Source organism: Sphaeramia orbicularis, chromosome 12 (genome assembly GCF_902148855.1).
Source record: "Sphaeramia orbicularis chromosome 12, fSphaOr1.1, whole genome shotgun sequence".
In the NCBI taxonomy this organism is placed as follows: domain Eukaryota; kingdom Metazoa; phylum Chordata; class Actinopteri; order Kurtiformes; family Apogonidae; genus Sphaeramia; species Sphaeramia orbicularis.
Genome location: NC_043968.1, coordinates 20,181,792 through 20,193,827, shown reverse-complemented (window position 1 = coordinate 20,193,827; position 12,036 = coordinate 20,181,792).

Genomic DNA, 12,036 nt, shown 5'->3' with positions numbered 1-12,036 from the left:
AAATTTGATTAATCTAATAAATCCGACATACGGGCCAAGCACAAAACACATAATTAATTTTTCTTATTTCCAAGGAGGGGGAAGGTACAAGATGTCAACTTCAGTCTTGTTCATATTCTGTTGGTAAGGCTCATAAAAAGTCAACTTGGTGTTGTGCCTCTGTTAAAATAAACGTCGCAGCGATCCTACAAAAACAATACACACTCCATCCAGAAAAATGCAGGCAAAAATCCTTGATTATATGATGGAATATGCAGGGTTTTTATGTGATTTTATGTGATGAAATTGCTGGAATTAGCAGAAAATGTGTGAAGTTGCAAAAAAATGCAGGACCTGGAAAAATATGTGTTTCAATGAAAAACACTGAGTCTTCTCCATTGTCCTGTTCTAATGAGGCTAAAACTAAATGAAAATGCCTAATTACATCCTACAATAAGCAAACATACGAGAAGTAAGCATCCACTCCATCACAGAAAGTGTTGGTTCTGTTTTAGTTCTTTATTTTCTAAGTATGGCTCAAACGTAGCTTTAACATTCCTGAGTCACAAAAATAAAATCATTGCCTCCTGCTTCACGAAAGTGAGGAAGAACAGGCCATCTGCTGTTACAGCCTTCATGTTCATAGAACATTATTATCGCTGCGGCAGAAACCGTTTTCAAATGTTTCGTGCTCAAAAAGTTGCTCCAGTGTCAGTTTTCTCCTATGTTCCAACGTACAGTTGCATGGGGTGCAAAACAGTATGGGCACGATTTCATGTAGGACATCAGGTACTGGTTTTCTGTCTTTTGCAGATATTTTTGTCAGCAAAGCTGCATTGAGCTGCCTTTTTTATCATCTTGCAGGATTTTTTTGGAGGCTTGTGGTTAATTTACCTTCTGTGGACACGCAAGCGAATGACATTGCGTGTCGCATATTACATCACTACCCACGCCAAGTTACAATGCAATATCAAAAAATGTTTGGGAAGGAATGCTTCTTGGACCAAAAAAATAGTTTGTTCGAGGTGCTCTTTGGAAAAAGGGATTCAAAAAGTATTTATTAGATATGACCATGCCATGGTAACATAGGCATTTTAATGTTTAAAGAGAGTGCCTTGGATTTTTCTTCCAGTGTGATAATTACAATGCGATATGTTTTAAACTTTATGCAGAAAAATGTGGGGATTATGAAATCATGCGAGCCCCGTATATTTTACATATTTTTTGTGGAAATATGCTATTATTGCCTTCTAACTTCCTTCTTTCACCTCTGTAATATTGTTAAACTCCACCTCTCTCTGCTGCAGTGAAGCTTGTCCATGTCTTTGTCTCCTCCAGGTTGAACTACTGCAACACACTCCTCATCAGGATCCCAGGCCAGAGCCTCCAAAAGCTCCAGAATGTCCAAACCAGCGCTGCCTGGGTCCTGATGAGGGTGCGAAAACACGAGCACATTACCCTCATCCTTCACAATCTGCACTGGCTACCCGTCCACCTCCGCATCGAATACAAAATCCTCCTGCACACCCATTACTGTCTGCACGGTGCGGCCCCCACTGTCTTCACGGAAGCCCCCCCACACACACCTCAGCCAGAACCTGGTCAGGCCAACTGCACCGTCTGGGCCCTCCCAGCACTCAGCTCCAGATCATGGGTGACAGGGTCTTTGAGGCTGCTGCTCCCAGACCACCTTAGGGCTCCAGAGACAATGGATACTTTTAAAAGAAGGACTAAAACCCATCCTTTTTAGAAATGCCTTTTCTGGTTGATTTGATCTGATTTGATCTGTTTTTTTTTTATTGTATATTGTTGTTTTAGTGGTTGTATTGTGCGCTTTGAGATTTGGTGTCAAATGTAAAGTGCATTACAAATAAAATCTATTATTATTAGGGTTGCACGATATTGGAAAACACTGACATTGTGATTTTTTTTAACCCTGCAGTATATATTGTGATATGAAAAAATACTCAGGAGGATATAACAGCTGTGTGATGCCACTGTAAATGGTCAAACAAATCAGTTGTGTTTCCTCTTATTGTGGCTACACAATATCACCCTTCTTGTACCTGAAATAATTCCAGATAACTGAAGTTGATTTTCTTTTTGGCACTAAGTCTTTGTTTTTGGTGATTTCTCTTGTTCGTTGCTTATTTTTCAGTGTCGTTACCAGCGACTCACTCCATATGTAGGGGCGTGATCTGCTTCGGTAAACTGATTAAGAACGATTGTGATTGGTAGATTGCTGTGCATAGTGTGTGTCAGGTACCCAGGATGAAATTAGATGAGAACATGTTGAGTTCATTTGCCTCCTACACTGCAGGACCTGTGATGTGACTATTGCGCACACGTACATTGTGATGACAATGCTCAAACGATATATTGTGCAGCTCTAATTATTATTATTGCGGTGAATATGGACCCTTTTTGACAAAATGCGGACCCCGGCATAATGTGCACTATTTGCTTGATTATGCATTGAATTATACGATCTGTTTTTCTGGAGGGACTGAATACAAACTGTTAAAAGTTGAAGTTTTGGCTGTAAAATACTGTAGCTGGTGGGCTTTTGTCATTCCTATCTATCACTACTGCCGGACCCTCTGACAAACACTTGAAAGACAATCCCTGAAACCATCTTAGTCAGAGGACTGTGCAGCAGGATTATCTGCTGATGAGCAGTGGGGGAGCAGAACTGCTGCGGTATGACTTTAATATCTGAGTGCGATGGAGGCGTGTTCACTGTCCTGTTGAATGGCTGAGAGGGCAGTCAGATGGCAGCTGCCCTTCATCAAAGTGCAACACAATGACAAAGCAACAGAAAGGGCAGGGATAATGTTTGCTGACCCTGCCACAGCAGAACCCTCCCCCCATGACATCTGACCTTCACGGTGACTCAGCGCGTCACTGTATTCCCAACAGCAGTCACCTTGTCTCACCTTGGATGTCAACAACGTCTGCACATATGCTGTCTCTCACTTACATGCTGTACAAAAACACACGGATGCACATGTTAAAGAGAAACTAAAGCTCTTAAAGCACGTCACTGGTAAACCATGAAGAGTGAAAATGACATTGTATTTCATATATATTCATGATTTTGTTATATACTTTATTAGAAGTGTTTTTCTATATTTGGCTGTGTTCATTGACAGTGCTGTATAGTAACAAAGTAACAATACTTCACTACTGTACTCAAGTATGTTTTGGGAGAATTTGTACTTCACTGAGTATTTTTTATTGTTTATTTTCTCTTTTACTTCACTATACTTCCTAACTCAATTGCATACTTCTACTCAAGTACATTTAAATGCACAGTATCATTACGCATTACAAAAAATAAATTAGTTTGGTGTTGTCACTGCTGAGATTACCAGTGATGGCAACAAAGTCAGGAAGCCGATTTATCATTGGGTCTAATCAAGTGATGTGCAAGTGCAAACAACGGTCCGCACTCAACCTGTCAGTGCTCTGTTGATGTGAGCTGTAGTGTAATATTCCAAATTCTGACTGCCTTTGGTTGGTATTTACATTTACTTGTATTTTTGCTTTCATTACTTGAGTACATTTAACTGTAGAGTACTTGATATACTAAAGTACAGTAAATACTAGATACTTCAAGACTTTAACTTGAATAGTACACAGTGACTTGAACTTCTACCAAAGTAGTTCTTTGGTAGGGTACCTGTACTTGTACTTAATGCTGCGTTTCCACTACGTGGTACCGGCTCGACTCGGCTCAGCCTTTTTGCATTTCCATTACAAAAAAAGACCTGGAATCTGGTACCCGGTACTAGTTTTTTGGTATCACCCCCGCCGAGGTTCCAAGACTGGGGACCAGATACTAAAAGGTGATGTGTAAACACTGCAGACCACCGATTCTTCAGAGAGTCGTCTCTGTGACCCGCTGTTTTACAAAAAACAGATGTGAAAGTTGACAGTAAATGTAGCGGTAGGTTAATCCACATGATGACAGCCTGCAAAACTACACCATGGTCGGTCGAGGAGATTCGTGGCCAACGTAAAAATTCAGCATGAGCTTGATGAAATAACATGCAATGAGCGAGTTTATCAGCGACTCTTTGAGCAGATGACACGGAAGTAATGCACTGCATCGCTATGACATCCAGGTACTGTAAAGTCGGTAGTATCCTGTAAGGGAAAAGGTCTCTAGGAATAGTACCTGGTACTCGAGCTGAGTCGAGTTGAGCCCATTCCATGTAGTGGAAACGCGGCATAAGTGCGACTTTCCAGTACTTTATACAACACTGTTCAGTTATTGTATACTTCCTTACATGATTAGGTCTTATGCAGGTTACATAATCTTTTACAAACATCTTCATGTAGTCTTATAAGTCTCTACAAAACCTAAATTTTGTAATATCTTCCTCATATGAAGACAGAGATGACAGTTATGAATAAAGTTTGGTTAAAAAAAAATCACTGAACAGCTATAACTAAATGTAATTTTTTGTCTCATGTGGACACAAGTTATGGTAGCACATGATGATGTAGACACGGAGAGACAGTGCCTTATACAAGATCACGTTTGTCCTTAAATGTCATGTATCAGTGACCTACAGAATGTGTGCAACTCAACATTTTCTTTCTATGTAGATATAGACAGAAGGCACAGGGCTGCACAGTTTAGAAAATGTCTTTTTTTTTTTCTTCTCTTGGCTCTGTGTTGCTTGTTTTTTGTCCGATTGTTTGTTTCGTTTTATTCTACCTACTTACTATTTATTTATTTTTTGTTAATTAGACAATTGTTGTATCTATTCTGTACCAATTGCTTGTCAATATTGGATTTACATTAAGGATTGTCTTCTTTTGGGTAGGGTGGGATTGTGGGAGCGACAAAAAGAAAAATGAAAGAATGGAAGTCCTTTTTGTTGCATTGCACTGTCACACCTGTGAAATTACTTCCAATAAAAAAAGTTCAAAAAAAAAAAAAAAAAGGGAAAAGGCATATTGACATTATTATGGAAAATAGTGTGAGTTGGATTAGTGATTTGAGTTAATTTGAAAAGCACAAATGAGTGAAAAAAATCATGATTTTCAACAAAATTTTGAAGTACTATGAAAAAAAAGAACACAACTATGTTCTTTTAGCATTTTTCATACTGTACAGTACCTCTGCTCAGTGTTACCAAATGGAAAATACCACCTCACAATAAAACCATTTAGCCTTTTGCAGCGGTATAATTTCACAGGTTGACATTGTGATTGTGGTTAATTGTTCATCTGTACTTAGGGACAAACTAAATTTACAAGGGGTTCAGACCTGTAATGAGTGACTTAGAGATGATCTGCCATTATCCACTAATGCAGGGGTTCTTTTTTGAACCAGGCCCCTCTAACCCCCATCAAGAGCCTACTGCCCCCCCCATGCCCGAAAAAATGTGTGTGTGTGTGTGTGGGGGGGTATGTAATTCTACAAGTAATGCAACGGACCTGTATGTGGAGGACCAGGTGGGTTATATAGCTCTGTAGATAAATGTATATAAAAAGGGGGCACCCTGCTACTACCTGCTGCCCCCCAAAAACAAATTAGCGACCGGGATGGGGGTGGGGATAATGTGCCGGACGATAAACCCCACCCCCTCACACACACAGATCAGATTGAGGTCTGTGTGCATGGAGGGGCATATTGCAGAGTATGTGCTGAGTGATTTATAATGTTGTGATGTACGATAGTAGTTGTTAACGCACCCGCATGCACACAGGACAATGTCACTCATGCCCCCCCATGTGCTTGCGCCCCCCATGGGAGACTGTCTGCACCCCCCTGGTTGAGGACCACTGCACTAATGGGAAAAACTCCAATTTAAGAATACTTCATTCACACAAACTGGATATGTATGTAAACAGGTATTTTTGTCCTCAGTTATTTAAGTAAAATTCAGTAACCTTTGTTTTATAATATATCTCTGTCAACACTTCAATGCAGAAAACAGAATTAACAAGAGCAAAAGCTTGGATAAGCCATTGTTTCAGATGGAATTTATACTATGGACACTGTGGATAATATTGATAATTATTGATATATTGATTGATCATGCAGCAGACCCAGAAGGTTTAATCTGTCCTGAAGCAAAATGACAAACTTCAGTAACTTTAAATGTCAGTTTGGTTTATTGAAGTCCATGCATTCATCCAGTTTCTGAACCGCTTGGTCCTTATGGGGGGTGTTGATGCCTATCCCAGCTATCTACAGGGGAAGGCGGGGTACACCATGGACATGTGAACAGTCCATGTGTACTCCCCAAATGTGCTCCTTTGACCTTGATCTATTGCAGGTAAAACATTTGCTGACTTACACACCTGTATGACCCATATTTGATGTTTCAGGTGCAGGTTCATTAGACAAAGGAACAGTAGGTTTGTGTCTACTGGGGTGTGACGACACAGTGATATACACAAACTAAAAGTTATAAAAGTTTTCACTCTTCTTGTGATTTAATACGCTGCTTACATATGGAAGAGAACCCCATTTTGCATAGTATCACCATTATTGTGAATGGGGCATGTGTCATAATGAATTTAGACATTGCAACACTAAGTTCTTCTCTGCTCCTCCTCCTCTCTGACCTCCTCTCTGCCCTCTCTTTCTCCCTGACCTTTTCTCTCCTAATTTTCTCTTCTATTTACGCCCCAGTGAATACATGTTACTGACTTAACTTATTCCCTGGGGTCCCTGTACTTTATTGCCTCACAGGTTTTCCCTGGAACATTACAGGTTTTCTCTGGATCATCTCTGGACCTGCTGCCATGGTCCTGCCTCTCTACCCCTTCATCGTCATCACTCACTTATCCATGTAGTTATGATAGTGTTTATTATATAGTTCCATAGATGTTCTAGTTCAGTTATCTGTGCATCAATCCATGTGTCTCCCCCTACCTCCCCCTCTCCCCCAGTCTCTCTCTATCTTTATCACTCTCTCTTTTTCTTGTCCTTTACTCTCTCTCTTTAACCCCAACTGGTCAAGGCAGACGGCCATCCTTCAGGAGTCTGGGTCTGCTCAAGGTTTCTGCTGTTAAAGGGAAGTTTTTCCTTGCCACTGTCACCAGTCACAAGTGTTTGCTCCTGGAGGATTCTGTTGGGTTTCTGTAAATTGGCTTAGAGTCTGGTTTTGACCAACTCTATATGTAAAGTGTCATGAGATAACTTTTGTTATGATTTGGCGCTATATAAATAAGATTTGATTTGAAATAATCATCATGAAATACAATTTATTACCCCGCCCCCTGAGGTGGATTGTTTTTGGTTCAGTTTGGTTTGTTTGTTTCTTTGTTTAACACTCTAGCAGCAAAACGTTTGGTTGAATTCATACCAAACTGCGTTTATAGATTGCCAGTGACTTCATTTCATTCATTTGTTTATTTCGAGCATTTACAGAATACATGCAAATTCAAAATTTCAAAATCATTCATCTATACTTGAAAAGGAATAGGAAGAAGACAAACGTATTTAATTCCACCCCCATTCTCATCATCAAATAACTTAACATAATATCATTTTAAATACTCACTCCTGTCCTTTGACTTCAAGCCAGAACAATGGACAAAATAGGCCTAAACCAAATTAGAATGAACTCATTTGACAGTATTTACATTGTATAACCAAAATGTGTGTGAAAAATAGAAACAAAGTACATTCCTGGTGGTGTTACCATAGGTAACAGTTAACGGTCGACTTACAATATAATAATTACATACCAACAATGGTAAAAACAAAAAACTACAATACCACAAGTGGTAAAGAACAGAATAGATGTGGCTACATTTTGGGAAAAGTAGATCAAAGTTCACATTTTTAAATTAATTTTTAAAATATTTTTTTCTCCCATTTACTTATTATAGTGGGCGAAATTTCAAATGTCTATAAAAACATCAATTTTGTTAAAATTTACTTCAAACGCTGCAAATATATCGAGGCAATTGATATGCTGACATCAGCACACACATAGACATGATGACATCAGCTGGACCGATGCTAAAATAAGCTACAATATGTGCAAGGGGCGGGGTTTGTTGTGCCTGGCACCACTTGTTCATTCATTTTCTGAACCGCTTAAGGGTCATGAGAACATGAAATATTACATTTTCTGCTCTATACCGGCTATTTTTCCAACAGCCGACATCAAAAACTAAAAGAACCATCCAGGATCATCAATAGCCCAGTGTTAAAGTCACATCCAAGCTCATATTGATGGCTACCAACCTTCATGTTGGTACTAAAGTAGGGCTGTGCAATTAATCGAAATTCAATTACGATTTCGATTATTACACGCAACGATTACAAAAATGATGTAATCGAGAAAAAACGATTATTAATTTTGAGTTGTTTTAATTCACGCGCACACAAGCTACCATGAGCTGCTCTGCCCCACCCCCCTCTAAGCTACTGCTGCCAGCTAGCTGGCAGGTCCACCCCAAGAGGAAAGTTGTACCTAGCGGTCTGGAAAAACGGCAGGAGAATCACAGCAGAAGTGCTTGGTAAACAAAAAAGGCAAGTCAAATTCAATTGTATGGAATCACTTTGGGTTTGATGAAGAAGACGAAGAGCAAAAACACATCATGTGCAAAAAGTGTTTCGTAGTTGTGTCCGCACCGACCGCTAACACAACAAACCTTTTTAACCATCTAAAGTTTAACCACCGCCACCTTTATCGTAATCTTATGAAAAACTAAAACGCATAAAAACAACTTCGTCCGCAATGCAATCTTCAGTCTCCGAATCTCTTTATGCTGTAACTCCCATATTAACCCGTATAACCCTAATGTACGTTGTCTAGATGGCTGATGTAAACAGAAGTCCTGAACTGAAACCTCACGGCACGCCACTGAATTTACTGTTTCATACTACATTGAACATACTTGAATTTATAATTTGCACTTTACGTGAGTTTTTTTTTATTTCTACAGTTCTATGGCAAGTCTATAGCAGTTTAATTACAGTGCACTGTTTATTTACAAAAGGAAACATACTTGAATTTACAGTACACTTATTTGCATTCAAAGATTTTTTTGTTTCATACAAAAGTGAACATACATTGTTTTAGTGGTTAAAAGCTTTATTTATGTTTAAAGAGTATATTTTACATTGCTTTGCAAGAAAAAAATAAACAACTTTAAGGTTAACAAATAATCGTTTTTAATAATCGTGATTTCAATTATTGCTAAAATAATCGCGATTATTATTTTTTTCTATAATCGAGCAGCCCTATACTAAAGTGCTTTGTTTCTTAAAAACATTGTGTTCATGTTAAACCATTCCCTCTATTTATTTCTGTCACTAATCATGTTAGGTCACTGACACTGCTTCATTTGTTTGGTGTCTGTTAACGTCCAAACTCACAGCTTAGAGACTGAGTTAAAGTTTTCTTTCATTTTTGTGATTGATAGTCTGTGATATCCTGAAAAGTGAAAGAAAGAGACTATGACCATTATTTTATGTGAAACCCAAACTGTATATAAACAGTTATAAAGAGATATACAGAGTACCATGAACACAACCCCCTAAAGAAGCAACACCAACAACTAATTTATCATAACAAGGCCTTATCTATAGGTTTTTTTTTTTCTATAATAAGCTTTATTACTGACCAAACACTGTTCAAATGACATATTTTATGTTCATTATCTTTACAAATTACCCAAGACGTACTGATTTAAGTGATTAAAACAGCAGAAAAACTTGACCTTTCAAACTGTTCACTTATATTAATTAAACTGCTGTTTATCCAGAAACATTGAACCAATTACCAGAGTTATTGTTGAAAAGAAATGATGATTATTTCCCTAAATAAGAGCGTCAGTCTGAAGAGGTCCATTATTTAGCTCTGACTGATTCATTTACTTGATTGTGTCAAGAGTTTCAAATTGAAGAAGATAGGCTATTTATCTCTGAATTAGAAAGATTGGAGATTTATGAATTATGCACCCAACAACGTTGTTTCCCTTTGAAAATAATTTCTTCCTGTATGTGTGCATCTGTGTGCAGACTGAACCCGGGGGATTTGGCCATTGGCCTACATCTGATGAATCTCTACACTGCAAACATAATATACACTGTTAATGAGGCCGGGCTCCACAGAAAGAGCATAAAGTTTTAATTTGTCTCCTCTCAGACTCCCAAGACACATAAGTATAATCACTTCAGCTCAGCCCATTTTGGCTTAGATTGTAAGTCTCAGTGGACTGGGGTCTACAGTGGAGTCCTCCACGGTCCTCAGTCCTCCCATCTGAAGCTACTTATTATTGTATATATCATGAATGCAGGTTCTAAAGCTTCTTCTAAAAGCTTAAAAGGAAGTAAACACTATTATTCAAATAAAAACTGAGTAAAGTGAGGTTAAATAGCCTTAACACACAGTTACAGAACATATTCAGTAATCTACCTCCATAACTATGCAGACACAAACTAATGTGGAGCCAACATATACTTAGCACCATTAAAAACGCACGGATCAGAATAATATGTATATTTGGAGAAATATTCAATTAATTGGTTTGGGGTTACCTTCATATTAAAGAGGGAAGCACTGGTCATTAGAGAATGAATGGTGAACAAATTGTGATCAACTTAACACATTTATTCAGTCACTGAATACAGGTACTCGGAAATTCAAAGTGTCATCATTCAATATCAGGTGTGTCCACCTCTGGCTTCCAAACAAGCAGTACAGCAACGACACATGGAACTAAGTCTCATGATCCTGTCCTGAAGGGTCCGATCTGGCACCGATCTGGTACTCAGATAACTGACTGTACTGCGATGACAGTGCAGACGGCGAGCGACTTCACCACTGCTCAGACCTGCTTGTAACATGCCAATGGCACGTTCTCTTTGTTGTATCATAAGTTGTGGCATTTTGAGCTGCAAAAACATTTGGGCATTTTCTTTGCTGCCTTTATATCGGCTATTGACCTAAACATGTACAGTTACCAGTCAAGTGTGACTCTGTTCAAGAGATTCGACTCAATGTCTGACATTATTAGTCCAAATACCGACGTCACACACATCAGGAATGAAAAAATGCAGCTGTTAACTGTGTTACTCATCTCATAAGCAAGATATACAAAATAAGCACCTGAGCAAATAACTTTCTGGAAATTACATCACGTTTGGACTGTGTGTTTTTAATAGTGTGTAGTAGTATAATTTGTGTTTAAGTATTTACCTGCTGCAACTACGGGTGTAGACGTGAATTAAGGATGTGAATAGGAGAAGCAGAAATAAGCCTCCGGCTTCAGCTTCTTCCTTTTTCAGTTACAAAATGTGTTAATTTTATGTTTGCTTGTTTTTAATATGTATGTGTTTTGTTTTGTTGTTGTTTTTTTTAATATGTATATGTTTTGTATTTTGTATTTAACTGAAATAAACATTCATTCATTCATTCATTCATTCATTCATTCAAAGTGTTAAGTTTATGTGTTCTGTTTTCACCATGCCCACTCACTTTACCTAACTGTAAAACCACCTATGCTACTGATGCTGCTGTGCCTCAGACAAAAAAAGGTCAGTGATGGGAATGTGGGTGTTACTCCGCCTCAAACCACTGCTCTGATTTGTGTAAAAATAACTCCTGTGTATTGAATGAGTACTTATTCTGAAACTTGCCTAAACACTGTCAACTTCCACCTGAATACTGCAGAATTTTGTCTTAACCAAATGGGGCCTAAGCAAAACATGAAAAAGGTTCATTAAAACGCATAACCGAGGGCCATGGGAGAATACAGCAGAATTTCCTTTTCATTCATATTTACTTAAATAAATGGAACCAGCTGGGGTCTGACTGAACTAGAATGAACACTTTAGGTCTAAAACACTCAAATATGATCCACATCAATTGCACTAACCTTGTCTCAGTACAAGTGGATCACAGGGGTCATGGGAGAACTTTTGTTCAACTCCCATTTTAGTGAGCACTACTGAATTCTTTATAAGGAAAATGCAACTTCTGTACTCAAAGTGTGTTAACGTCTAAAAACCCTAAACCCTGCAACACTGTACCTCTCTCCTCTCCCTGTCATATGCACAGAGTAATCAATCTT